At 47.2% G+C, this 24,467-nt stretch overlaps 1 protein-coding gene across 1 annotated transcript in view; it reads left to right on the top strand.

The window, feature by feature from the left end:
- The first annotated feature begins 15,220 nt into the window (after positions 1 to 15,220).
- The window catches only part of nlgn4xa (neuroligin 4 X-linked a), a 309,753-nt gene continuing 300,506 nt past the window's right edge, over positions 15,221 to 24,467 (top strand). The window contains exon 1 of the mRNA XM_060826290.1: positions 15,221 to 15,798. The gene's annotated coding sequence lies outside the window, so the exon portion shown is untranslated. The remainder of the gene's footprint in view (positions 15,799 to 24,467) is intronic.

Genomic DNA, 24,467 nt, shown 5'->3' with positions numbered 1-24,467 from the left:
GAATTAAGGGCTATGGGGAGAATGCGGGTAAGTGGAGTTGAAATGCCCATCAGCCATGATTGAATGGCGGAGTGGACTCATTGGGCCGAATGGCCTTACTTCCACTCCTATGTCTTATGGTCTTAATATGTGGTATTATTGATGACCTCCGCACGTTCTTCAATCCAAATTATTGCAAGTCTGCAGTTTGCTTTCTTCCTCTTTTAATTCATTGGGTGAGGGTGTCACTGGCTAGTCTAGTAGTTATTGCTCATCCCTAATTCACAAGAGGGCTATTCAGAGTCAACCACATTGAGGCCAGACACAGATAGCAGTGTCCTTCCCTAAACAACGTTTGCGAAAACAGATGGGCTTTTCCAACAAAGGTTTCATGGTTATCATTAATTCCAAATTTTTAAAAAATTGATTTCAAATTCCACCATCTGCTGTGGTGGTATTAAAACCCAGGTCCCCAGAACATTCCCTGGATCTCTGGATGAACAGTCCAATGATAATATCACTAGCCTGTTTGTTCCTTGTTACATTCGGCCTTAACAGTTCTCCTCAAAGGAGCAGCTTTCCTGTCATTAACTCCTTAAATTCTTCTGCAGAATGGTTAGTTCTCCTTTGTGGCAATAAAGCTTCCAGTTTATCAAGCAGATGTCAAAGCAGTTTTGTCTGTGTAGTCTCAACTCCTCCTTTTGCCAGACGAGACTAATTGCTTTCAATTCCTGAAACGGTTTGTCCTTGCACTTTAATCGTTTATTTCAGAGTTATTACTGCTGCTTTCTTTGTTGAGTCATTCGATCCAAGAACAGTTATTAAAATTCTAAAGTCCACAATATCACACTAGCAGGCAGAAAACAGGGTGAGAATAAGTGGGTCATTCTCACATTGGCAGTCTGTCACGAGTAACATAGCTCAGAGATCAGCAGATTGGCTCCAGTGTTCACAATACATAGCAATGATCTGGAGGTAGGGACTCAATGTACTTTTTCCAAATTTGCAACTGATACAAAGCTAAGTGAGAAAGTGTGTTGTGAAGAAAATGCAATGTGGCTTCAGGAGGATTTTGACAGGCCTAGTGAGTGGGCAAGAATATAGCAAATTGAATATAATTTATTCAAATGTGAAGTTATCCACTTTGTTAGGGTGATGCAGAGGTGCCGGTGTTGGACTGGGCTGGACGAAGTCGGAAGTCACATGACACTGGGTTATAGTCCAACATGTTTATTTGAAATCACAAACTTTCAGAGCACTGCATTCCTGTCAGGTGAAGAGCCATTATAACCTGGTGTCGTGTGACTTCTGACTTTGTTCAGAGGCACGGATGTACAGAGCATTTATTTAATAGTGAGAGGTTAGAAATTGTAATTGTAGAGTCATAGAGTCATACAGCACAGAAACAGAATCTTCGGTCCAACCAGTCCATGCTGACCATGTTCCCAAACTAAATTGCCTGCCAAGCCCATATCCCTCCAAATATTTCCAATTCATGGACCTATCCAAATGCCTCTAAACCACATCCACCACTTTCTCTGGCAGTTCATTCCAGACACTCTCTGTGTACAAAAAAGGTTGTCTCTAATATCCTTTTTAAAGTCTTTCTTTTAAGCTTTGAACACCCCCATCCTAGGGAAAAGACTTTTGTCATTTATTTTATTTATGCCTGTCATGATGTTATCAATCTATAAGCTCATACCTCAACCTCCTTCACTCCACTGACAGAAGTCCCAGTATTTCCAGCCTATTTTTATATTACAAAACCTCTATTCCCAGCAACATCCTGGTTAATCTTTTCTGAACCCTCTCCAGTTTGATAATATCCTTCCTACAACAAGGCAAACAGAACTGTACATAGTACCCCAGAAGAGACCTCACCAACATCCTGTGCAACCTCAACATGATGTCTCACCTGCTCTACTTAGAGTTCTGAGCAATGAAGGCAAGCATGCTAAATGCTACTACATCCTCAGGAGAATTCATACTCTCAACAAACAGTATTTCAATTCCATCTCAAACCTCAAAAATAGTAAGTAGAACAAACTTTTATCTACCCACCTTCATAACCAACGCTCCTCAAACAGCCATGCGGCTGATGCAACTACCACCTGCAAACTGATTGATGATGCCACTTCCGCCCCCATCATGGCCACTCTCACAGCCACTTCCGCCCCTCACAATTCCTCATACATCACACGTGACATCATGTCCGCCCCTCACATCATCGCTGATGCCACACGCTCAATGACATCCGCTACCCCTACTGCCATGGTCACCACCACTTCCACCCCACCAGTGCGACTCACCTGCATTCTGCTGACATGCCCCCCCACGGACCCCACTGTCATGATCCCCACCCCCAGAACCCTGAGGGAAACACTACCCCTGCTCATGACTCCACACCCATTCCCCCCACTATCACACCCACTCCAGTTACAGGTTCCGCCCCCACTCCCAGCGCCACACCCACACCAGATCCCAGCTCCCAGCCCTGCCGAGTTTTCACCCTCCCTCCAGACCTTCCCCTCACTGAGAATGAACAATCAGTCCTCAGCAAAGGAGTCACCTCCATTCAGGCATCAATGAATTTAATACACGCCATGACGTCGAACAATTCTTCCGTTGCCTCTGCCTCCGAGCTTACTTTCTCAATCAGGAATCCCGCCTACCTTCCAAGGACCCCTTCGTCCACCTCCAACAAACTGCATCCACCTGGACACCCCGCGCTGGCCTATTACCTGCCCTCGACCTCTTCATTTCCAACTGCCACCAGGACATTAACCGCCTCAACCTGCCTACCCCCCTCGCCCACTCCAACCTCTCACCCTCACAACGTGCAGCCCTCCAATCCCTCTGCTCCAATTCCAACCTCACCATTAAGCCAGTGGATAAAGGGGGCGCAGTGGTAGTCTGGCACACTGACCTCTACACTGCAGAAGCCAAACGCCAACTCGAGAACACCTCTTCCTACTGCCCCCTCAACCATGACCCCCCCTCCATCACCAAACCATCATTTCCCAGACCATACAGAACCTCATCACCTCAGGAGATCTCCCACCCACAGCTTCCAACCTCATAGTCCGGGAACCCCGCACTGCCCGGTTCTACCTCCTTCCCAAGATCCACAAGCCTGACCACCCTGGCCGACCCATTGTCTCAGCATGCTCCTACCCCACTGAACTCATCTATACCTACACTGTCCTATCCCCCCTAGTCCAGGAACTCCCCACATACGTTTGAGACACCACGCACGCCCTCCACCTCCTCCAAGACTTCCGTTTCCCCGGCCCCCAACCCCTCACCTTCACCATGGATATCCAATTCCTCTACACCTCCATCCGCCAGGACCAGGGCCTCCAAGCCCTCCGTTTTTTCCTCTTCAGACGTCCCCAAGAGTACCCTTCCACCGACACTCTCATTCGTTTGGCCAAACTGGTCCTCACCCTTAACAATTTCTCCTTTGAATCCTCCCACTTCCTCCAGACCAAAGGGGTAGCCATGGGCACACATATGGGCCCCAGCTATGTCTGTCTCTTTGTTGGCTACGTAGAACAGTTGATCTTCTGTAATTACACCGGCACCACTCCCCACCTCTTCCCCCGCTACATTGATGACTGCATTGGCGCCAACTCGTGCTCCCGCGAGGAAGTTGAGCAATTCATCAACTTCACCAACAAATTAAACCCTGACCTTAAGTTTACCTGAGCTGAAAATGTGTTGCTGGTTAAAGCACAGCAGGTCAGGCAGCATCCAAGGAACAGGAAATTCGACGTTTCGGGCCAGAGCCCTTCATCAGGAATCCTGATGAAGGGCTCCGGCCCGAAACGTCAAATTTCCTGTTCCTTGGATGCTGCCTGACCTGCTGTGCTTTAACCAGCAACACATTTTCAGCTGTGATCTCCAGCATCTGCAGACCTCACTTTTTACTTTCGTTTACCTGGACCATCTCTGACACCTCCCTCCCCTTCCTGGACCTCTCCATCTCCGTTAATGATGACCGACTTGGCACTGACATTTTTTACAAACCCACCGACTCCCACAGCTACCTGGTTTACACCTCTTCCCACACTACCTCCTGCAAAAATGCCATCCCGTATTCCCAATTCCTCCGCTTCCGCCGTATCTGCTCCCAGGAGGACCAGTTCCACCACAGAACACACCAGATGGCCTCCTTCTTTAGAGACCGCAATTTCCCTTCCCACATGGTTAAAGATGCCCTCCAATGCATCTCATCCACATCCCGCACCTTCGCCCTCAGTCCCACCCCTTCAACCGTAACAACGACAGAACGCCCCTGGTGCTCACCTTCCACCCTACACACCTTCGCATAAACCAAATCATCCGCCGACATTTCTGCCACCTCCAAAAAGACCTCACCACCAGAGATATATTCCCTCCCCACACCTTTCTGCCTTCCGCAAAGATCATTCCCTCCGTGACTACCTGGTCAGGTCCACCCCCCCCTACAACCCACCCTTCCATCATGGCACTTTCCCCTGCCCCCGCAGGAACTGTAAAACCTGTGCCCACACCTCCTCCCTCACCTCTATCCAAAGCCCTAAAGGAGCCTTCCACATCCATCAAAGTTTTACCTGCACATCCACCAATATCATTTATTGTATCCGTTGCTCCCGATGCAGTCTCCTTTACATTGGGGAGACTGGACGCCTCCTAGCAGAGCGCTTTAGGGAAAATCTCTGGGACACCCGCCCCAATCAACCACACCGCCCTGTGGCCCAACATTTCAACTTCCCCTCCCACTCTGCCGAGGACATGGAGTTCCTGGGTCTCCTTCACCGCCGCTCCCTCACCACCAGATGCCTGGAGGAAGAACGCCTCATCTTCCGCCTCAGAACACTTCAACCCCAGGGCATCAATGTGGATTTCAACAGTTTCCTCATTTCCCCTTCCTCCACCTCACCCTAGTTCCAAACTTCCAGCTCAGCACTGTCACCATGACTTGTCTGGACTTGTTCTACCTGCCTAGCTCCTTTTCCACCTATCCACTCCACCCTCTCCTCCCTGACCTATCACCTTCATCCCCTCCCCCACTCACCTATTGTACTCTATGCTACTCTCTCCCCACCCCCACCCTCCCCTAGCTTATCTCTCCACGCTTCAGGCTCTCTGCCTTTATTCCTGATGAAGGGCTTTTGCCCGAAATATCGATTTTACTGCTCCTTGGATGCTGCCTGAACTGCTGTGCTCTTCCAGCACCACTGATCCAGAATCTTAATCATCCTGTCAACACGTGATGGAAATTTCAAAGAATGATGCACAAAGAGGCCAAATCACTGATGGTGAACATGAAGATGCAGCAAGCACTTAAGACATCTCATAGAATATTAGCCTTTATTGCAAAAGGATTTAAGTACAGGAGTATAAAAGCTTTAAAGACTGTATCTTTTTATTTATCTGTATTTTTGACTGTGGACTGAAATGAGAAGGGGACGGTTTTAAGGCCAAGATTTGTGAAAGGAATTACTTTTAAAAAGCAAGGTACTGAAATTTATTATAAATCATGTTTGCACTGCACCATTGCTCAAGCACTGAAGAAAGATCCCTTGTAGATTGCCTGGAACCAGGGGTTAGATACAAAGAGATTCAGCTGACAAGAGGTTGCTGATTGGTTCATGCAATTGTCATTATCTGTGGATGACAAAGGCTTTTCGCCTGGCAACAACTACCTGATTGGTTCCTGGGTTGCTGATCTTGCTAGTGGGTGTGAACAATAATGACAGAAGCCTTTGGACTGCCGCATGTGGGAAGATGGTGCATCTGTTTCTTCGGTAAAAGACCTAAAAGCTGAAAAAAATCAGTTTATTTTCTTGCCAGTTCCAGTAGATTTTAAACATAAACTAAGATACTTTGCAAATAATGTACAACCTGTTTGTATGGTCATGAAGAGGTGAAAATAACTGAGGTGAAAAAAGATAGAAAAACCGAAAACTCCAACAAGGAAAAAAATAATCTTACTGAACCTCTTGGACTGGGGTCCTTGAAAAGCTTTCCAATATTTTTCCATCCACCTGTAACACCAATGTTTCTTTTTCTGTCTGAATGGGGGTTTATGAGGGGACAGGTTAGGGTGTTAACAGTTTCAACAGTTTATAGCTGTTTGCCTGTGGTTAGAATCTATTTATTTATAATAAAGAGTTATTTTTGTTTAGTAAAGAAACTTGGTCTGCATTTTCGGTTACCTTGGTCTATCCAATAGATAAACTGGGGACATTGAGTACCTTGATAAACTTTTTAACTTATGAGATAGCTCAGAGAATAGCAGGGTTGGCATTATCCCCATGATAATGTGGCAACTTTTGGTGAGACCTCACCTTAAGTGTTGTGTTCTGTTTTGGCCTTGAACCTGTTCTGGACCAACCCAAACCCCTTCAAAATATTCACAAGCTAGTTCAAACCCTCGCTTCTTCTTATTTTAAAACTAAGTGTAAGGTGTTGTGTTCCAGATGCAACTCAATTAGTCAAACTGTTTAAACAATTACATGGATGTAAAGCAAAACACACTTTAACCATCCACTATATTCAAAATACACTAACAAAAGAGAGAAAGAATTGGAATGACTTAATTCTACTGGAAAATTTAACCGAATAATAGAGAATAGTAACTGTTACGAATTAACTGTTCCACTATGGTAACATTCCATAAACACACCCTTGCCAAAGGCAAAGTCAGAAAACAGATTATCTCACATGCAACTCCAATAGCAGGAGGAGAATCCCCAGCTTGTGGCTCTAGATGAGAAAGGGAAAAAATAGCTTCCACTTCTTCAAGATCCCAGCAACAACTGCTGAAAGCTAAAGCTGGAAATCCTGGTTCTGTGGGAACTTTACCCTACCCGTTCCGGCTGCTTCTATTGTTCTAACTTCAAAAAACCCCAAGGCCTCACAAGCTGTTTGCTCCAGTGGCTCTGGTAGATTGCTCTGCCTTAAACCCTCACTTCAAAAACACCCAGGATAAAATACACCTCTTAAAGCCACAATATCATCACATATTATTGCTATAGAGGGATTGCAATATAGGTTTAACTGACTTGTTCCCAGGATGGTGGGGACTGCCCTGAGAAGGGAGAGATTGGCTGGTATTCTCTAAAATCCCCTATTCCAGAAAACCCCTTTTGAACTATTTACTCTTTAAATCTCAGTCAAAACTGACATGGGATCGTTGACATTTGCTAGCTTGTGACCACAGTTCAATATATCATCCAAAAGCCAGGTGAAATTGATTCCCAGATTATGGACGGAGACTTAGAAAGGAATTATAATCCATTGAGCTGATCCTGTACAAGGAATGGAGGCAATCTGGAACAGTTAGTGTGGTGGCAAGTCTCTGTCCACAGAAACTGAGTTAATTGTTTCTGATCAATGACTTTCACCAGGTACACGTCTAAAACTGTACAATCACAGAATCTCACAGCACAGAAAGAAGTCAATTGGACCATCCTGTCCTACATATCATTGAAATATGTTTATGCCATCAGGCCAAGGGGAAAGTGATGATGCTAGATCCTAACATTTTAAAAAGCCAATGGCTAATGGACACCTCTGTTGACCACTCCCAATTGACCAGTGGGCAGTTAAGGGTGAACTGCACTGATGTGGCTCTGGAGTCACATGTTTGCCAGACATGGCAGGGAAGGACATATCAAAGGGCATTAATGAACCAAACAAAAATGTACACCAGTCAACAGTAGTACCTGATTCCAGATCTGTACTATCTGTCCTGATACAATTCAAACTCATGTCCTCAAAGGATTAGCCCAGATTGCTAAGCAACTAACCTAAAGGTGTTGTCTCTTCCCCACCATCACCCTATTGCAAGCCGGCAAACAGGAAAACACCAGAAACACTCTTCCTGCTGGGAATTGTGGACCTTTCAGGTCATCACCCCTTCCGTACCCACTCCCCAACACAATGCACACATATGCAAATATACATGTACACATGCATACATACATCACACCTGCACATACTCACATACACATGGTCATAGAGCCATGGAGGTTTACAGCATGAAAACAGGCCCTTCGGTCCAACTTGCCTATGCTAATGAATTTAGTCCCTTTTGCCTGCGTTCATTCCACATCCCTTCATATCTATCCCATCCATGTACCTGTCCAAATATTTCTTGAATGACAAAATTGTACTCGTTTCCACCACTACCTCTTAAAGCTCGTTCCAGATACTTAACACCCTAGTGTGTGAAAAAAATTGTCCCTCTAGACCATTTTGTATCTCTTCCCTCTAACCTTAAACCTATGCCCTCTGGTTTTTGACTCCCCTACCATGGGGAAAAGCTATTGGCTCTCTATCTGATCTATGCCTTTCATGATTTTATAAACCTGTATACAGTCACCTCCCAAGTCTCCTACACTCCACGGAAAAAAGTTTAGCCTATCCAGCCTTTCCTCACAATTCAAACCTTCGACTTCAGGCAGCATTCTGCACTCTTTCTAATTTAGTGGGACACGCATCACATACACACACATTTGTACACATACACCTGCAAAACACATACGCACAGTATACACACACACACACACACACACACACAGGCACACATGCACACTATCATGCACACAAACACACACTCATCACATACATGCACACATGCACATACACACACATCACATCCATGGACATGCACACATACATATAAACTCACACACATAATACAGTCTATTCTGATCACCTGATTATACCATTCATCTATCATTAGTGTCATAGAGTCATTTGGGAGGGAAACAGACCCTTCGGTCCAACCAGTCCAGGCCAAACATAATTGAAAACTAAACTAGTCCCACCTGCCTGCTCCTGGCCAATATCCCTCCATGCCTTTGCTGAAAATGTGTTGCTGGTCAAAGCACAGCAGGCCAGGCAGCATCTCAGGAATAGGGAATTCGACGTTTCGAGCACAAGCCCTTCATCAGGAATGAGAGAGAGTAGCCAAGCAGGATAAGATAAAAGGTAGGGAGGAGGGACTTGGGGGAGGGGCGATGGAGGTGGGATAGGTGGAAGGAGGTCAAAGTGAGGGTGATAGGCCGGAGTGGGGTGGGGGCGGAGAGGTCAGTAAGGAGATTGCAGGTTAGGAGGGCGGTGCTGAGTTGAGGGAACCGACTGAGACAAGGTGGGGGGAGGGGAAATGAGGAAACTGGAGAAATCTGAATTCATACCTTGTGGTTGGAGGGTTCCCAGGCGGAAGATGAGGCGCTCCTCCTCCAGCCGTCATGTTGTTATGTTCTGCCGGTGGAGGAGTCCAAGGACCTGCATGTCCTCGGTGGAGTGGGAGGGAGAGTTAAAGTGTTGAGCCACGGGGTGGTTGGGTTGGTTGGTCCGGGCGGCCCAGAGGTGTTCTCTGAAGCGTTCCGCAAGTAAGCGGCCCGTCTCCCCAATATAGAGGAGGCCACATTGGGTGCAGCGGATGCAATAGATGATGTGTGTGGAGGTACAGGTGAACTTGTGGCGGATGTGGAAGGATCCCTTGGGGCCTTGGAGGGAAGTGAGTGTGGAGGTGTGGGCGCAAGTTTTACATTTCCTGCGGTTGCAGGGGAAGGTGCCTGGGGTGGAGGTTGGGTTGGTGGGGGGTGTGGATCTGACGAGGGAGTCACGAAGGGAGTGGTTCTTGCGGAACGCTGATAGGGGAGGGGAGGGAAATATATCCTTGGTGGTGGGGTCCGTTTGGAGGTGGCGGAAATGACGGCGGATGATACGTTGTATGCGGAGGTTGGTGGGGTGGTAGGTGAGAACCAGTGGGGTTCTGTCTCGGTGGCGGTTGGAGGAGCAGGGCTCAAGGGTGGAGGAGCGGGAAGTAGAGGAGATGCAGTGGAGGGCATCGTCGATCACGTCTGGGGGGAATCTGTGGTCCTTGAAGAAGGAGGCCATCTGGGCTGTGCGGTGTTGGAACTGGTCCTCCTGGGAGCAGATGCGGCGGAGACGAAGGAATTGGGAATATGGGATGGAGTTTTTGCAGGGGGCAGGGTGGGAGGAGGTGTAGTCCAGGTAGCTGTGGGAGTCAGTCGGTTTATAGTAGATGTCTGTGTTGAGTCGGTCGCCCGAGATAGAGATGGAAAGGTCTAGGAAGGGGAGGGAGGAGTCTGAGACAGTCCAGGTGAATTTCAGGTCGGGATGGAAGGTGTTAGTAAAGTTGATGAACTGTTCAACCTCCTCGTGGGAGCACGAGGCAGCGCTGATACAGTCATCGATGTAGCGGAGGAAAAGGTGGGGGGTGGTGCCAGTGTAGTTGCGGAAGATGGACTGTTCCACATATCCTACGAAGAGGCAGGCATAGCTGGGGCCCATGCGGGTGCCCATGGCAACTCCTTTAGTTTGGAGGAAGTGGGAGGATTGAAAAGAGAAGTTATTCAGGGTGAGGACCAGTTCAGTCAGTCGAAGGCGGGTGTCAGTGGAAGGGTACTGGTTGGTGCGGCGGGAAAGGAAGAAGCGGAAGGCTTTGAGTCCTTCGTGATGGGGGATGGAGGTGTACAGGGACTGGATGTCCATCGTGAAAATAAGGCGTTGGGGACCGGGGAAGCGAAAATCCTGGAGGAGGTGGAGGGCGTGGGTGGTGTCCCGAACGTAGGTGGGGAGTTCTTGGACTAAAGGGGACAGGACCGTGTCGAGGTATTGGGAGATGAGTTCGGTGGGGCAGGAGCAGGCTGAGACAATGGGTCGGCCGGGGCAGGCAGGTTTGTGGATTTTGGGCAGGAGGTAGAAACGGGCGGTGCGGGGTTGTGGGACTATGAGGTTGGAGGCGGTGGATGGGAGATCCCCTGAGGTGATGAGGTCCTGGATGGTCTGGGAGATGATGGTTTGGTGGTGGGAGGTGGGGTCGTGGTCAAGGGGGCGATAAGAGGAGGCGTCCGCGAGCTGGCGTTTGGCCTCAGCGGTATAAAGTTCAGTGCGCCAAACTACCACCGCGCCTCCCTTGTCTGCGGGTTTGATGGTGAGGTTGGGATTGGAGCGGAGGGAGTGGAGGGCTGCACGTTCTGAGGGTGAGAGGTTGGAGTGGGTGAGAGGGGTGGACAGGTTGAGTCGGTTAATGTCACGGCGGCAGTTGGCTATAAAGAGGTCGTGGGCGGGTAGGAGGCCAGCACGGGGTGTCCAGGTGGATGGGGTGTGTTGGAGGGGGGAGAAGGGGTCGTCAGAGGGTGGGCGGGAGTCCCTCCTGCCCAAAATCCACAAACCTGCCTGCCCCGGCCGACCCATTGTCTCAGCCTGCTCCTGCCCCACCGAACTCATCTCCCAATACCTCGACACGGTCCTGTCCCCTTTAGTCCAAGAACTCCCCACCTACGTTCGGGACACCACCCACGCCCTCCACCTCCTCCAGGATTTTCGCTTCCCCGGTCCCCAACGCCTTATTTTCACTATGGACATCCAGTCCCTGTACACCTCCATCCCCCATCACGAAGGACTCAAAGCCTTCCGCTTCTTCCTTTCCCGCCGCACCAACCAGTACCCTTCCACTGACACCCTCCTTCGACTGACTGAACTGGTCCTCACCCTGAATAACTTCTCTTTTCAATCCTCCCACTTCCTCCAATCTAAAGGAGTTGCCATTGGCACCCGCATGGGCCCCAGCTATGCCTGCCTCTTCGTAGGATATGTGGAACAGTCCATCTTCCGCAACTACACTGGCACCACCCCCCACCTTTTCCTCCGCTACATCGATGACTGCATCAGCGCTGCCTCGTGCTCCCACGAGGAGGTTGAACAGTTCATCAACTTTACTAACACCTTCCATCCCGACCTGAAATTCACCTGGATTGTCTCAGACTCCTCCCTCCCCTTCCTAGACCTTTCCATCTCTATCTCAGGCGACCGACTCAACACAGACATCTAATATAAACCGACTGACTCCCACAGCTACCTGGACTACACCTCCTCCCACCCTGCCCCCTGTAAAAACTCCATCCCATATTCCCAATTCCTTTGTCTCCGCCGCATCTGCTCCCAGGAGGACCAGTTCCAACACCGCACAGCCCAGATGGCCTCCTTCTTCAAGGACCGCAGATTCCCCCCAGACGTGATCGATGATGCCCTCCACCGCATCTCCTCCACTTCCCGCTCCTCCGCCCTTGAGCCCTGCTCCTCCAACCGCCACCAAGACAGAACCCCACTGGTTCTCACCTACCACCCCACCAACCTCCGCATACAACGTATCATCCGCCGTCATTTCCGCCACCTCCAAACGGACCCCACCACCAAGTATATATTTCCCTCCCCTCCCCTATCAGCGTTCCGCAAGGACCACTCCCTTCGTGGCTCCCTCGTCAGATCCACACCCCCCACCAACCCAACCTCCACCCCCGGCACCTTCCCCTGCAACCGCAGGAAATGTAAAACTTGCGCCCACACCTCCACACTCAATTCCCTCCAAGGCCCCAAGGGATCCTTCCATATCCGCCACAAGTTCACCTGTACCTCCACACACATCATCTATTGCATCCGCTGCACCCAATGTGGCCTCCTCTATATTGGGGAGACAGGCCGCTTACTTGCGGAACGCTTCAGAGAACACCTCTGGGCCGCCCGGACCAACCAACCCAACCACCCCGTGGCTCAACACTTTAACTCTCCCTCCCACTCCACCGAGGACATGCAGGTCCTTGGACTCCTCCACCGGCAGAACATAACAACACGACGGCTGGAGGAGGAGCGCCTCATCTTCCGCCTGGGAACCCTCCAACCACAAGGTGTGAATTCAGATTTCTCCAGTTTCCTCATTTCCCCTCCCCCCACCTTGTCTCAGTCAGTTCCCTCAACTCAGCACCGCCCTCCTAACCTGCAATCTCCTTACTGACCTCTCCGCCCCCACCCCACTCCGGCCTATCACCCTCACCTTGACCTCCTTCCACCTATCCCACCTCCATCGCCCCTCCCCCAAGTCCCTCCTCCCTACCTTTTATCTTAGCCTGCTTGGCTACTCTCTCTCATTCCTGATGAAGGACTTATGCTCGAAACATCGAATTCCCTACTCCTGAGATGCTGCCTGGCCTGCTGTGCTTTGACCAGCAACACATTTTCAGCTGTGATCTCCCGCATCTGCAGACCTCATTTTTTACCCTCTATGCCTTTCCCAATCATGTACCTGTATAAATGTCTTTTAAGCGTTGTATTTATACCCATATCCCCTCCTTCCTCAGGAAGTTCATTCCACATATGAACCACCCTCTGTAATAAAAAATTGCCTCACGTCTTTTTTAAATCTCTCTCCTCACCCTTTATTAATTATGCTCCTTGTATTGAAATATGCCATCTTGGGGAATAGACAACTACCATCAACACAATCTACACCTCCCATTATCTTATAAACTTCCAGCAGATCGCCTCTTGGCCTCCTACGTTCTAGGGAGCAACTATATATCAGTCCATGACATTGTATCAGAGGGATTTTCAGTCCCACCATCTCTCTTTCACTCTTCATCACAATGGGGAGTGATGGCCAACCAATCTCCTTTGGATAACATCCATTGGCTGGATAAGGGTAACTTTTATCCTTGCAATAATTCCCGGAAGTTGGTGTTCTGCCTCTTGGTCTCTGTCTCAGGTAATGGAGCTGTTCAGAAATTGTGGCAGTGTTTCTTTAAAAGGCAGGAGAAGTGGAACATAGTGAGATTGGACAAGTTGTGAAAATGTGGATAGAGGACAGGAGGTAACGAAGATTACATAAGCCAATACTGTAAAGTGAACACAGAGAGGTCTAGAAAGATAATGTAAATATTGATAATGGATAGAGCTAGATTGATAGTAGGAGGAAGTGGGTACTGCAGATGTTGGAGATTAGAGTCAAAATTAGAGTGGTGCTGGAGAAGCACAGCAGGTCAGGCAGCATCCGAGGAGCAGGAGCATAGGCGTTTGGGGCAAACTTCCTGCTCGTTGGATGCTGCCTGACCTGCTGTGCTTTTCCAGCACCACTCTAATCTTGACTATGGATTGATAGTAGTATAGTGATAGGGATAGAAAGATAGACAGTTAGATAACAAGGTGGCTAATTGATAGATTGGCAGTTATAAAGTTTTAGATATAGATAGATAGAAGGATAGATAAAAAAGATATATGAATAGAGACTAAGATAGACAGATACTGATAAACTGAGAGAGAAAATAGGAAGATTTAGGCAGAGAGGCACAAAGATAGATAAATGATAGATAAGCAATTTAAAACAGAAAGATAGAGATGCACAGAGAAAGAGAGAGAAATATAAATATTTAGATAGAGAAAATTATGACTAGAAAGAAAGATATAGATGAATAGAGAGATGGAAAAACAAAGTGAGAATGATAATGGTAGATAGATGTAAAGGCGAGATGAATATTAATAGATATGGACAGAGATGAATACAGACGGACAGTAAACTACTGCAGATGCCGGAAATCTGAAATAAAAACAGAAAGTGCTGGAGAAACTGAAGAAGAGTCAAAGCAGATTGGGAACATTAACTCTGTTTCTCTCCCCACAGACACTAACAAGAGTCTGCAACTGCCAGGACTTTCTGCTCTTGCTTGAGATCAAAATAAAGATGGACAGATTGATAGCTATACAGATAAAGAGAAAAAAATATGGATAGATTGAAAGATTGAAAAACATAAATGGATATAAATAGATGTATGATTGAGATAAATCGACAGTCAGGCAGACAGATGGATGGATAGATAGATAGATAGATAGATAGATAGAAAGATGGATGGATGGATGGATGGATGGATGGATAGATAGATAGATGGATGGATGGATGGATGGATGGATGGATAGATAGATAGATAGATAGATAGATAGATAATCAATCGATCTACAGATAGATGCAGATTTACAGACATAGATGAATGGAGAGATAGGTAGATAAATAGATCGATCGATAGATAGATAGATAATCTACAGTTAGATGCAGATTTACAGACAGACAGACAGACAGATAGATAGATAGATAGATAGATAGATAGATAGATGGATGGATGGATAGATAGATAGATAGATAGATGGATGGACGGACGGACGAAACAGGGTGTAAATGGCAGAGAGTTGCAGGATTCTAACCGGTCCTCTCACACTCAGCAGCATCAGCACTGATCCAGCAGACGGAGAGGGCGAGCTATTGGCTGGCATGTTTATAAATGTCTCCTCGCTTTTGTCCAATGGCAGAGAGCGTGCTGGGAGGGTGGGGAATAATGCTGCCGGCTGTCTAACTGGCAGCCTGCTCTCTCTCCCCGCTCTGTGTCCTACTTCAATCTCCCTCTCTCTCCCTCTCTCTCTCCCTGAATCCGTGTCTCCGTCAGTGCCATGGGCAGAGGCAGGGGTTAAAGCGCTCACCACACACACACACAGAGTCCGTGCCTTGCTCCACACACCTGCTTGCCTGTGTGTGTGTGTGTGTGAGGGGAGCTCTCTCTCTCTCCCTGTGTGCAACTCCCCAGCGCTTGAGCCGTTTCCATGTCAAGGTTAGTACCAGGCGCAGGAAATTTGCAGGAGGAATTATCAGCGACCCATTCCAATGTGCTGCATTAATCTCAGCTTGGACCCGAGAAGAAAGATAAATCAAACAGGCGAGGAAACTGGCCTTGAAGATCAGGAGACGCGAATCTTAGCAGAGATCTCAACTCCAACTGGACGGGAACTGATGCTGCTCCTGCGCCGTGTGGATTAATTCAGCTGTTTCCCCCTTGTATTTGGAAGACTCGTGAGGGGGGAAAGTCAGTTGAGAAAACAAGAAAAGAACAACCCACCACCAATCGCCTGGCCAAAGGACTTTAGCTCAATCCAGCCCCCGGGGTGTGTGGGAGACGGCTGGCCCCCGAGGCTGGGGTAAGTGCTGGGCAGTGCCAACATTGTGCCCTGATCTGTATTCGCCTCGGACAGGCACCGCTACTCGCTGCGTTTGATCGGCGACTTTCATCTCAATGTAATGTTGTAGATTTCAGAAAGGCGGCTTCTTTTCTGTGACTGAATGTTTAACAAATTAAATACAGCAAAAAAGGTCTGGAAGCCCTGGTTGTGTGGGGACTGTGTCCGTGAATGCGTGTGTGTATTTGTATCTGTGCGAATGTGAGTCCGTGTACGTGTATGAGTGTGTGTATTTATGTGTTTGCATGTGTGTCTGTATATATGTGTGTCCGTATATATCTATCTGTGTCTGTATACGTGTGTGTCCTTATATGTGTGTCTGTGTCTGTATATGTGTTTCTGTCTGTACATGTGTCTGTATATGTGTGTGTATATGTCCGTATATTTGTGTCTGTATATGTATGTGCCTGTATATGTGTGTCTATGTCTGTATATATGTGTGTCTATGTCTGTGTATATGTGTATCTGCATATGTATGTATGTATTTGTGTGTCTATCTGTATGTGTTCCACTTCTGTATATGTTGCTGTCTCTATGTGTGTCCGTACATGTGTGTCTGTCTATGTTTCTTTTCTGTATGTGTGTCTGTACGTGTGTCTGTCTGTGTCTGTGTCTGTACATGTGTGTCTGTATATGTGTTTCTGTGTTCTGTATATGTGTGTGTCTGCATATGTGTGTGTATAATGGAAAGTATGAGTTTGTGTTAGCGTGTATGTGTTGATGTGTATAAATGAGTTTTTGAATATCTGTCTGTGTATATATGTGTATATGAGTGTGAGGATTTATTTTGTGTACATGTGTGAAGTGTCTGTTGAGCATACACTTATTAAAATAGTGATAGAGAGGAGGGGAGACACTAGTTGGTGCTTTTCAGTGAATCGCTAGCGATGCTTTCCTTATTGTGGATTTGACCCTCTGGAAATGTTGCGGGATGGATTTACTGAGCAGCTATCTGTGATATGGGACTGGGTTTTCTTTTCCTGGGTATTAAGATTTCATCTTTTCTACTGGTTTGAGCTCCCTCAGGAAAGCGGAAAGCCTTGCTTTCCCCGAGTGTCTGGGAGGGAGAGGGTGCCGGCACACTGGATAGCATTCTGTGGAGGGTTTCTGTCTAATGCGGCTGCTGCGCGCTCTCTCTGTGTCTCTGTCTCTCTCACACACACACACTCGGTGGGCCAGGGCTCCTGCTCTCTCTGTATTGGACCGTCTGTCGCCCTCTCACAATCGCTCTGCCTCTCCTCGCATGTTGCCATCTATATCCCGGCTCTATCAGTCTCTCCCTCTCATCTCCATCTGCCTCCTCCGCCAATCCGAGGTTTTTTCAAAAAAAAAATCTCTCTGTCTGACTTTGGTCCCAGTCTGATTCAATTTCTTTCTCTGTGTCCCTGTCTGACTCGCTTTCTTCAAACCCTGACTCTGTGTCTCGTTGTCTCGGTTTCACTGTGTGTAGGTCGGAATCTCAATGCCCCTGTCTACTTGAACCCCCTTCCCCCCACCCCCCACCTCTCTGTTTCTCTTTCTGTCTCTGACTCTCCCTGACTCACTCTCGTTTCCTCCCCCACCCATCACCCACAAATGTGTCCAATTTGCAACTCTCCCCCAAACACTGCGACACACTGACACACAAAATGGTAAATGAACATTGTCCTCACTGGAGAGAAGCCGTTTCGAGGTGAAACGCTGGGGTCCCACGTTGCTTGAGAAAAGGAATTTATAGGGAATGGGATGGTCGTTGTGAGGGGTGGGGGGAGCGAGGGAGGGGGTACGTTTACCCCCAACTTCACTGACTCCTCTTTCATGAAGCGCTCATCATTTTGGAAAGGCGTTTGGGTCTTGGGGAGGGGGGGTGTGGAGAAAGGGAAGAAACCTCCAGCAAAATACTTGGCTTTTGGATTCAAAACATCGATGGGATTTACAATCTGGGAACTCCACTCAGTTGCTGGACAAATTAGATTAAAAGCGAAGGTAAATCACATTTTAATCTCCCAGCAAACCAGGGCTGTGTGTTCGAGAGAAGTTTTTTTTATCTGTTTACTGAAATTCTTTTATCTTTGTCTGAGCATTAATATAGTTGCAGCGAGCAATGTCAGTTTCCCAGCATCTGCAGGAGAGTTAATATTTCACAATTCTGCAGGATCTCACTGCATTTTTGCAGCCCATTTGGATTGATGATAATGAAGGATTCGTAACAAGTGTGCAGGGAGAGACAGACAGACGGACAGAGAGAGGATAAAATTGGAGCAGCTTTCGAGGTCCTCGTATAATTAAAGGCTTTCCCACATTTAACAACTCTCAGAATTTTTCTAAAGAAATCTTGCTATAATTTTATTTGAGCTTTGAAGCGGCGCGAGTCTTCCACGAGGTGGCAGCACCAGCACTTGTATTCAGTGCTCCTTTGATATTCTGGAGTGGGGCTTCAAGACACTTAAGGTTCTTAGGGTCGATATTAACTGATTTGTCAAGGTTTTAGATTGAGTCCTTGGTGGATTTTTTGTTCGTTTTTATGAAAATTGTTTTGGCAGAGTAGGGAGATATCCGTTTAAAAACAAAAGGTGTCTTTCCACTAAGAGTTAGTGACAGAAACAAACGGTACAGATCTACTCCCTATATTGTGAAATGTGGCTTCACTATATCCATATTTCTCTCTATCCCCCATCTCTCTCTCTCTCTTTAGTGGAACTGTCAGTCACACTATGCTATAAAAACAACCAAACCAGGAGACTAATGTGTTGTTACCTGATGCTTGTATCCCCCAAAAGCAAGATGGATTTGTGGAGGGGATGTCTGTCATATTTCTAAACAAGAAATTATTTCAAACCCAGATTATAATTTGCCACGTTTTTGAAAAGCACTGAACCCATATCAGCCCATGTTCAGGGTTAAATGAGATTTTATCAGAGCCCGAGTCAGGCTTCATGGTAGAAATTTGTGGACCCTTTCGCATATTAATTACAATCAAAATCATTTTGATTTTCATGACAAAAAAAACAAAGCACCAAATGAACAGGAGACAAGTTCTTGGTGATAGGGTTAATGCTTCCAGGTCGTAGCTCCCTTGGCTGTCTGTGAAGTGACCTCTGCTCTAAGTCCTTGACCTGGATTATAGTTGTTCTGACTGTTGTTGCCTGACAGGACCTCAGTAATTGGATTAATAGCAATATTTTACTCTCTTCTTATGTGCGCTGTGATTAAATGCACCGTTGTACTGTTTGAAAAATAAACGTTTGTCGGCTGTGGGTGTCTCTGACCAGACTTGCGTTTATTACCTGTCCCTAATTGCCCAGAGGGCAGTCTGGAGTCATGTGTACCTCAGAGTGGGTAAAAATGGCTGTGCAGTGATAGACCATTTCAGAGCCAAACACATGACAGTGGGTCTGTAATCAACAGATAAAGACAGTAGTCAAAAACTGTGGCACTGGAAAAGCACAGAAGGTCAGGCAGAATCCGATGAGCAGGAGAATTGAAGCCCTTCATCAGGAATGTGAACAGCTTATGCCTGAAACGTTGTCTCTCCTGCTCCTCGGAAGCTGACTGATCTGCTGCGCTTTTCCAGCGCCACACTTTTCGACTTTGACTCTCCAGCGTCTGCCATCATCACTTTCCCCTCGATAAAGACACCAGATTTCTTCCCCTCAAAGGCATGAGTGAACCAGATGGGCTTTTAACCACAACTGCAAATGTGTTGCTGGTCAAAGCACAGCAGGCCAGGCAGCATCTCAGGAATAGAGAATTCGACGTTTCGAGCATAAGCCCTTCATCAGGATTTTAACCACAACTGACTGGTGACAGGGTCAATGTTCCAGATTTTTATTGAGTGGGCGTGACACCATTGGGCTGTGGTTGGATTTGAATGAATGCCTCCAGAACATAGGCCTGCAGTTCTGGATGACCAGCCCAGCCATGTTAGCATGGATGTGTAATGAATTAATGTTTTGAGTCTAATATGACTTTTATTCAGAAGTGGAGTCAGACTGTACTCTAAACGTTAATGCTGCTTCTCTCTCTATAGATTCTGCCGGATCTGCTGGGTTTGTCCAGCACTTTCTGTTTTTAAATGGAGACTGGGGGCTGTTGAGGGGCAGGTCAGACACAATCTCAATGAATGGTAAAAGAAGCTGTGTGGCTTCCTCCTGACCCCTGTCCCGATATTTAGTTAAGCTAGTTACTGTTTCCATCCACATATTTGTTACTGGTAGTGTCTACTACTCTAATGCTCTCCTGATGTACCTCCTTCCCATCTTCATAGAAACAATGAGCATGCTCAACACTTGGCTACCTGTGACCTATCTTGCATTAAGTCCTGTTCAACTATCACCCCAGTGATTCACTGGCACCTATTCTGAATCATAGAATCCCTACAGCATGGAAACAGGCCCTTCGGCCCAACAAGTCCACACTGACCCTCCGAAGAATAACCCACCCAGACCCGTTTCCCCTTCTCTATGAGTTGACATTTCCCCTGACTTATGCACCTAATCAACACACACTATGGGCAACTTTCCTAACCTGCACATCTTTGGACTGTGAGAGGAAACCGGAGCACAGAGACACGGGGAGAATGCACAAACTCCACACAGACAATCTCTCGAGGCTGGTTCCCTGGCGCTGTGAGGTAGCAGTGCTAACCACTGAGCCAACATGGCAACTCATCAACTTACGTTTAAAGAAAAACATTGCTTTCAAATGTGTGTCACTTCCTCCTGTCACTGTGACCTCCCCCTGCCCTCCAGCCTCTTAAACACCAGCACTCCAGTAATTCTGGCCTGTTGCTCCTATCTGGTTTGGATTGCTCTCCCAGCCAATGGCAGTGCTCCTTTAGGCTGATCCCTAGTCCCAGAATTCCCTCTTTAAATCTCTCCAGTTCCCTCTCCTCCCCTCGGGTTCTGCTTAAAATCTCCAACTCCTTTGACCAAGATTTTTATCACTCTCCTGTTGGTTTTGTGCCAGTTTCTTTTGTCAGATAATATCCTGTGAAATATTTTGGGATATCTGACTACATGCAAGTAGCTTTCCAAATGCACATTGTTGTTGTTGTTGATTCATGTTTGTCTGTCCTATGAACCTAATGAACCTGACTCTTGTTTAAGCTAGGAGGCTGTGGTTAAAGGAAGACCTGCATTTATATAGCATTTTTCACATCCTCGGGACATCCCCAAAACAATTGGCTGCTCATGCAGTGGTACTGAAGCACTGTAATGTAGGAAAGGGGACAGCAATTTTTCACACATCAAGAGCAGAGAAATAGAAATAGACTCGTGTTCAGGTAATATGTTTTAAAGATGAGATTGGTGAAGGGATGGAAATTGGCCAGGACACTGGAGTGAGATCTCCATCTCTTCATATAGATTGTGCCCTGGGAATCACACAGATCCACTGAGAGCTTCAATGTCTCATCTGCCAGATGGCACCTCTTCCAATGCAGCACTCCCTCCAGTACACAAAGCTTTTCAAAACTTCATTCATAGGATGTGGGTATCACTGAATGAGACAGCACTTAGTTGCCCTTGAGAAGGTGGGGGTGAGCTGCCTTCTTGAACCACTGCAGTCCAGGTGTTGGAGGTAGACCCACAATGCTGTTCAGGAGGAATTTCCAGAATTTTGACCCAGAGACAGTGTCAGTGATGGGAGGGGGTGCTTGTGGGTGTGATGCAAATCAAGTGGGCTGCATTGTCCTGCACTGTCCAGCTTCTTGAGTGTAGTTGGAGCTGCCCCCATCCAGACAAGTGGGTCAGAGTATTCCATCACAGGAATACTCTGGTGTAGGTGGTAGTCAGGGTTTGGAGTGTCAGAAGGTGAGTTACTCACTGCAGCTTGACAAAAACAATGCCTGCAGATGCTGGACACCAGATTCTGGATCAGTGGTGCTGGAAGAGCACAGCAGTTCAGGTGGGGGTGGGGTTAAAGTAGCATTGAGTACAATGGGTGAGTGGGGGAGGGGAGGGGAGGGGAGGGGATGGGAATCACCTTCATCCCCTCCCCCACTCACCCATTATACTCTATGCTACTTTCTCCCCACCCCCACCCTCCTCTAGCTTATCTCTCCACGCTTCAGGCTCACTTCCTTTATTCCTGATGAAGGGCTTTTGCCCGAAACGTCAGTTTCGCTGCACTTTGGATGCTGCCTGAACTGCTGTGCTCTTCCAGCACCACTGATCCATAATACTCACTACAGCTTTCCTACCCTCTGACCTGCTCTTGCAGCCGTTGTGTTCATATGGTTCCTTTCAGTGAGATCTGGTCTCACAACCTTTAGGTTCAGGACCAGCATGCATCTGGGTGAGATTGACATCTGAAAGAGTTAATGAAGTTCCTGATCATAGGTCTTGAGTCAAGAACAATCAGAGATGTTGCTGGTCTAGGAAGGGTTAGGTGGGTGTAGGACCTTTGTTTAACATCTTGCTTGGAGGCTGGCACCTTTGGCAGTGCCACACTCAAATATCATTTCTACAATGGGGACTTGAGTCCATAACCTCCTAGTCATGAGGTACATTTGCTACAGACTAGCTGAAGCAGATGTCTTAATGACTCAATGGGTTGGGCCAAGTCAGGTGTAGATCACAATCAGCAGAACAAAAGACAGATATTATCACAACTGACTGATTCCCACTGATCTTGTAAACACCAATAAGCTATAACACAGGTCACACTTAAGTCAATGATATTGTGTCAACACCCCTTTTCATCTGTTATGAGTTATACACCTGTATCTGCCAGTATTATAGACTGATAACCACACAGTAAAAAGCTATTGTGTGTGTGTGTGTGTGTGTGTGTGTGAATCTGTGTCTGTGTGTGTGAGAGTGAGAGAGAGAGAGTCTGGTGTGTGCATGTGTCTGGCTGGCATGTCGATTTGTGTGTGTGGGTGTCTGTGTGTGTCTGTGCGTGCGTGGGTCTGTGTGCGTGTGTGTGGGTCTGTGTATGTGTGTGGCTGTGAATGGTGTGTGCGTGTCTGTGTCTGTGAATGTATATATGTGTGTATGTGTATGTGTGAGTGTGTGTGTGTGTGATTGTGACAGTATGTGTATGTGTCTTGAGTGTTTATGTGTGTGTGTCCGTGTCTGAGTCTGTGAGTGTGTCTATGTCTGTGAGTGGTGTGTGTCTGTAATGTTGTGTGTAACGGGTGTGTGAGTATGTGTATGTGTGTGAGTGGTGTGTGTGTGTCTGTGTATCTGTGAGTAGGTGTGTCTGTGTGTGTGTCTGTGTGTCTGTGAGTGGGTCTGTGTATGTGTGTCCCTATGTGTCTGTGAGTGGGTCTGTGTGTGTGTGTGGTGTGTGTGAGGGGTGTATGTGTGTGAGTGGTGTGTATGTGTCTGTGTATCTGTGAGTAGGTGTGTCTGTGTGTGTGTCTGTGTGTCTGTGAGTGGGTCTGTGTATGGGTGTCCCTATGTGTCAGTGAGTGGGTCTGTGTGTGTGTGTGGTGTGTGTGAGGGGTGTATGTTGGTGAGTGGGTCTGTGTGTGTGTGTGATGTGTGTGAGGGGTGTATGTGTGTGAGTGGTGTGTGTGTGTGAGTGGGTCTGTGTGTGTGTGTAGTGTGTGTGAGGGGTGTATGTGTGTGAGTGGTGTGTGTGTGTGTGTTGCCCTTTTGGAAAAAAAGCTTTATTATTTCCTGCTTGTTCCCATCACCCTCACATCTTCCCTTTTCAACAATATTACCCATTTCCTTTTGATTGAATCTGCTTTCAACACCCTTTCAGGCAGATTGTTCCAAATCATAATAACTCACCATATTAAAACAAAATCTGCCTTATATCTCCCTGTTTCAATTGCCAATTACTTCCTTCATTGGTCAGAGTATTGAGTACAGGAGTTGGGAGGTCATGTTCTGGCTGTACAGGACATTGGTTAGGCCACTTTTAGAATATTGTCTGTAATTCTGGTCGCCTTCCTATCGGAAAGATGTTGTGAAACTTGAAAGGGATCAGAAAAGATTTACAAGGATGTTGCCAGGGTTGGAGGATTTGAGCTATAGAGAGAGGTTTAACAGGCTGGGGCTGTTTTCCTTGGAGCGTCGGAGGCTGAGGGGTGACCTTATAGAGGTTTATAAAATCATGAGGGGCATGGATAGGATAAATAGACAGTCTTTTCCCTGGGGTGGGGGAGTCCAGAATTAGAGGGCATAGGTTTAGGGTGAGAGGCGAAAGATTTAAATGGGACCTAAGGGGCAACCTTTTTCACACAAAGGATGGTACGTGTATGGAATGAGCTGCCGGAGGAAGTGGTGGAGGCTGGTACAATTGCAACATTTAAGAGGCATCTGGATGGTATATTAATAGGAAGGGTTTGGAAGGATATGGGCCAAGTGCTGGCAAATGGGACTAGATTAATTTAGGATATCTAGTTGGCATGGACGGATTGGATTGGAGGGTCAGTTTCTGTGCTGTACATCTCTATGACTCTATGACTTTGTCTTCCAGCAAAGGAAGCATTCTCTCTCTCTCTCTTTCTTTGTCTCTCCCTCCCTCTCTTTCTCGCTGCTCTGTCCAGAGACATAGCTAAATGTGACTACAATGTTCCTGTTAGAAACAAGAGAAAACAATCCTCCCTCGACACACTTTAACTCCAAACGTGGAAGAATTGTAGTGTGAGAAGGACAGTGTGGATCTCCAAAAGGAACATTGACAAGTTAGTG

This window comes from Hemiscyllium ocellatum, chromosome 6, assembly GCF_020745735.1.
Source record: "Hemiscyllium ocellatum isolate sHemOce1 chromosome 6, sHemOce1.pat.X.cur, whole genome shotgun sequence".
NCBI classification, from domain to species: domain Eukaryota; kingdom Metazoa; phylum Chordata; class Chondrichthyes; order Orectolobiformes; family Hemiscylliidae; genus Hemiscyllium; species Hemiscyllium ocellatum.
The sequence above is the reverse complement of the archived record's forward strand: the minus strand, read 5'-3'. Positions and strand labels throughout refer to the sequence as shown.